Source organism: Mytilus trossulus, chromosome 2 (assembly GCF_036588685.1).
Source record: "Mytilus trossulus isolate FHL-02 chromosome 2, PNRI_Mtr1.1.1.hap1, whole genome shotgun sequence".
NCBI classification, from domain to species: Eukaryota; Metazoa; Mollusca; class Bivalvia; order Mytilida; family Mytilidae; genus Mytilus; species Mytilus trossulus.
In genome coordinates this window covers 13,737,114-13,743,113 of record NC_086374.1, presented here as the reverse complement: position 1 = coordinate 13,743,113, position 6,000 = coordinate 13,737,114, and positions in this window count along the sequence as shown.

Genomic DNA, 6,000 nt, shown 5'->3' with positions numbered 1-6,000 from the left:
AATAATGTAGTTCTTCATGTACATACCAAAATAAAAAATCTTATATATATCAAAGGTTTCAATTCTACCAACATTTAAACATAATAGAGCAAATTATAACAGACATTTGTATACCAAGCATAACCATGAAAACCTCCAACCAGTATGATGGTCGCAGTGATTATTCAGATTATCACGTTCTAATGAGGACTGTATCTAAAGGTATTTTTAAAAACAAAAATTTCAGCTGTCACTGGTGAGTCTTTTGCAGACGAAACGCCCGTCTTGCACAAATACAACATATCAATCCTAGTATCTATGATGAGTTGATTAGTTACTTTGTGGGGTATAACGAAATTGAAAATATCCATCTAAATACCAGTTCATATATTATTTTACACCAATATGTGCTATGCGATTAAAGATCCCGACTTTAATCTCGTATAAGGAAGAAAGGCGAATCAAAACAATAGATCCATCATTAAAACGAAATAATGTTAGCAAACCAACAGCACCACAGTATGTACGTGATAGAAGTGTCCTAAACGAACAAGACCTTGAATGGGTTATATGTCAGGTAGTCCGTATAAACATATATGGTGCACAGTTTCACCTTGCTATCAATGGTAACTCTTTACATTATGTTATGTGTTTTAATCACAATTCTTAATTAATTGAATACGCAGTTGTGGCTATATTCCACGCTGTAAATTCATTGAGATAGAGTTTATAATTATAAAGTCTGAAGTCAACCAAAGAGAGATAATTCTGATTTCAATTAATTTGTTATGTTAAGCCAACACAAAAGTGTCAGCTTGTCAAATATAAAATACGAGTGAGACACCAGTTTCCATCAAATTCATACAAGTATTATGCCTTCTAAGTAAATCTCTTGAATAGTTGTGGATTTTATTGATAGATAATATACAGTTGGGATCTGACGTTCGATTCGACAAGTGGAAGCTGTGCTCTCTCGGGTGCATTCTTAATTATTAGAGGCATTCAATGTTAAATTTCTCTACTTTTGGTCTTCATAATAAAAAATGTACTATTGAATAGATTATATATTGTTTTCATTTTTTTGATTTAGAAAGTGCTATGACATTCGGCATCCGTCGTCTTCTAATTGATCAGCTGTCAAATTAGACCAATCAGTGGTCTGCATCCTCTGCATAATTGATCCTTTTATATACATGTCGGACTTCACTCCCTTATTCTTTAATGGATTTCAGTTATTTGGTGGAAATTGAGACCCAGTTCCCTACTTCACTCCAAATTCTATTCCTCTGTACTTCTGTTTTATGAATTATCTGTTAAACAACACTTTTCTCACGATTAAAACCACCCTGCCTTAAGCTTTCATCCATCAAATTATCATTTATAGTTCTCTCATAACATAGTTCCCATAACTCTGTCCAACCCCTTATCAGTGTCACAATGACTTGCACCCATTAACAACCCATCATTCGGCGACAAATTATATTATACTACCTGATTTGCTTCTTATTTGCAAAATTATGAGGCAGTTTTGTTTGCTTTAATAATGGCAATTTTTTTCACACATCTCGTTTTTAACTCCCATGCGTATTTTTTACTATCAACTATGTGGCCTCAACGCACATGAAACAAACTATCTTTTTATCAAACCACAAAGATTACATAGGAAATACATATTAAGGGGTTTTATTAAAATTTGCTTTGTTAGCCCAACGAGAGGAATCAATTATAAAATATGGGTAAGTAACATAAATATCTAGATGTTTTAAAAATAGATTATAGTTAATAAGCTATCCCCTCCTGGGATTTAAGCACATTTTGAGATTGAGCTGTCTCCATTTGATAACAGCCAGTACCAAAGCATGATTATTTGTTTGGTTATTTTTTTTATTGATTAACATTAGTTAAATTAAGAAAAAGAATACTGCTTTCAATTTCAAGGTCACACTTAGGCTTTTTCACCTATTATTCTAATTTTACATTAAAAACCAAAATTTTGATGAAAAGCTTTTTTAACTAATCTATTTTTTATGACTGTAATGAGTTGCAAGTCAAAATTGACATACTTGACCTTGATACGACAACCGTTCATGCTGGCTGTTAAAAACTGATTGCTACCAAGGCTTAAAATTGAAGAATCTTTGTTTGGAAATCTAAACCATACTCTCAAGGTGTTACATTGATGTCCGATCGTTATATATTGTTATACTATAATAGTACTGTACCCTATGTACCTACTTCTTTATCATGTTCAATTTAATATTGGGTTTTTTTCATATTCACATCTAAAATGTATATAATGTATATAATGCCTACCCATGTTAAAACTACAACAACCTATAGCTTGCATCAATTATTACTTTAATAACAATAGACACCTTCCATAAATTTACGACAGCATACCAGAACACCACAAACGAAGTATTATCCGCTCGTCACATAAATGAATTATAGCCATAAAAGGTGACGTATTTTTTGTGACGTTCAGGGGAATTTTGTAACATGTTGTTTTTATTTTAGACATGTACAAGAGTATAAAACTAGAATTGTGTTTACATTGAAATTTTATGTATATTTTTACTATGTCTAGGATATTTAAATGGAATTGTGTTTGAAATGGTTTAATTATTTGTATTTCCTAACCATGTCGGTTTTACTTGTAAATCAAAACTGTATATCAATAAAAACATCCGGTGAATACAGTTGCAAATAGAATAATTCGTAAGACCAAACAGTAAAAATATTGAAAAAAACATAAAGAGACTGTACATGAGTAATTGACTATTCTAACAAATAATACATGTATGAAATGTATCGCAAAAACAGAATTCTTACCTCAAACGATAAGACATAACACAATATCCAACTGGACTTTCAAAAGAAATACTATAACTAAAGTACATGAATGTTGGATGTATGAATATCGAACCTCGTTCATATACATATATACACGCGATTTCAAATTCGGTATAACAGTTATATTTGGGAACGGGTCACGTTCGGTAATTAGCAGATCAGACAACGTGCAAGGTAAATAAAACAAAATCTGTATGTGGTTTAGATATAGAAACATCGTATAGATCAAGCAGTTCGTGAAAAATATAACTTTTATATTCTTTCCGTATTTATAAAGGATCTGAACCTCAGAATTACAAACTGAACGGCTTTATGAATACCCTTGATACACCAATTAAGGCCCAAAACTTGCAAAACACCTATTACAAATATGTTCCGCCTGCTGAAGCCTCAAACAACGTTTGTGTGTAAATCACATTATATAAACTGATTGATGAATGAATTAGGTATTGAAAAGAAACATGTACCCCAACAACACTTACCAAAGAAAGAAATTCTAGATAATCTTAGTTCTCTTCTATTGTAAACGATAATAACAGTGTCTTGATCTCTTGATTGACAACATTTGAATGACGTATTTTTCAACAAATAATCGGCATTCACATGGAAATTCATTGAATTTCTTTTCTTTTCTACTTCTTATTTTATTCATATGAGACCGTCTACATACAAGAACTTCTTTGAAAGAAAGAAAAGAAGTTAGCTGTATCCTTAAACTTCCGATATAAAGATAGTGTTCTCTCACTATCTATCCCATCTGTTTTTTAGAAAAAGGATACAACAGTTACAGTAAAGTATGCCCCATACTAAAGAGATGATTTGAGTTTCCACATTGAGAAGTTTTCAAATTTATGTAGCTTCTTTCCATCAGCGCCTGCATACATTTACCAATTGATAAGATATTCGAAAATTCTAAGAGTTGTCTTTCCTATCATGATTTACTCTTTGTCCTATGATACTTATGAGTGTTGCTGCCAATTAAGCTTTTGTACCAAGAGTTCATAGTAGTAAAGTTGAAGCGATCCCTGTGTAAATTTTAAGGAAGCCATTAGGAGTTGCTTTGTCGTTACTTAATATATGTTTCACAGATAAGGACATATTTTTTTAAATTGTCGTATTTACAATCCCATTCTCTTTTGTACGAATGTGACTTAACAAATGAGACACTCGTCTCTCTTTATTTTTCGAATCAGAAAGATATTTTTAACAATACCAGATAATATTGATCTAAAATTGATTTTTTCCAAAAACTTAGTTGTCCATACATGTTAGATGACATATTTTGTTAACAACTAAATGGGCATGTAATTGTTCATTTTATGGTTAATAATGGTATAATTTAGATAAAATTAGAATACAATTAATGTTTACATAAGGGCAACCCTAGATTTCTGTTATAATCAAATAGGTAAAACAAAATGTGGTATGCTTGCCATAAGACATCTGTCCACAAGATACCAAAATGACACAGACATTTACAACTATAGTTCACCGTACGGCCTTCAACAATGAGAAAAGCCCAAACCGCATAGTCATATATTTCCTTCACTTTAATGCTGGACTAACTTGACCAGGTATAATCCACCTTTTTTGTACATTAGAAAAATTAATGCATGTTCCAAGTCGGGATTATGACAGTTGGTATCCATTCATTTGATATATTTTATAAAAAAGAAGATGTGGTATAATTGCCAATGAGACCAACTGTCCACAAGAAACCAAAATAACAGAGATATTAACAACTATAGGTCACCCTACGACCTTCAACAATGAGCAAAGCCCATACCGCATAGTCAGCTTTGTCGTTTGATTAGGAACTTTCCGTTTGAATCTTCATCTCAGTTTGGTATATTCTGATTTAACTTTTTTATATGGAAAGAGGATGTCATTTTACTGCGTTCATCTTTAGCGCTAAATATATATCACTTAGACATGATTTTAATGCACTTTCCTTATCTTATTTATATGTATTTGTCAGTGCAAAAGAACTCTTTGATTTCCTGTTGACAATACTCATTTTAAGATCAAAGAACTTCGTAACAAAATAAGACGCTTTCTACCCTTTTATCTATATATGCTTAATTCGTCTGCGTATAAATTGGCATTGTCTTCTTTTTTTTTATTATGCATGATGTACTTTTAATAATTAAATTAATAAAATCAATAAAAAGGACCAGTTTTTAAACATTCACTTACAAAAATCTTCTTTTTTATAGATATGATCTGACTAAATGAACATATAGCATGGAAACAAATGGTTTGGTATTATCACAAACGAAATTTGAGTATTTATCGATAGTAGTGTCATCGACTTTGTTTTTCATCTCAAATAACACAACTAGAATATGGATATGTAGCATGGAATTGCCGTATGTACCTATCCAATATTTGGTTATGACATAACCCTTCAAAATGCTGACGTCTGTTCTAGTTTTAGTTCAGTGTTTATGTTGTTCGGATGTTTTCCTATTGTAGTTAATGTGTTTCCCTCGATTTTGGTCTGTGACCCGGGTTTGTTTTCTCTGAATCGATTGATGACTATTGAACAGTGGTATACTACTGTCACCTTTGTGAATCTGTCGACAAATATTATTAGCTGCAATTTCAATCAAATCACGATGGACAAATTCTTATTCATCAAGATAGATATTTTAAAAAAAAACTTATCTTGATGAATAAGATTTTGTCCCTCGTGATTTGATTACGGCAAAGTTGCTCTTTGATGTATTCCGCTTTTCTTTGAGATTCTTTTTTTGTCAAATAGCTTTTGGTGTGTTTATTTAGTTTTCATTTTTTTGTTTTTAATATGAGCTTTCCAGGTGGAGGTTAACCCGAACTAGAAATTATGTAACTGTTATACTTTTGTTTTATTTTCAGAAGAATTTTGTAAACGATTACAAAGCACACCAAAGAGAACTAAAACGAAATACAACAACCCGCACCAATAACTGGGTGTGGTCTAGATGCTAAAAAAAAAGAGGGACGAAAGATACCAAAGAGACACTCATAAATCGAAAATAAACCAACAATGCCAAGGCTAAAATGAAAAAGACAAACAGACAAACAATAGTACACAAGTCGTCATCAGAGTATGCTTTTCATGGCTAAATAAAATTGTTTGATGTCAAAGTTTTTCAATTATATAGTTGGTATGTGCAATAGCATCAA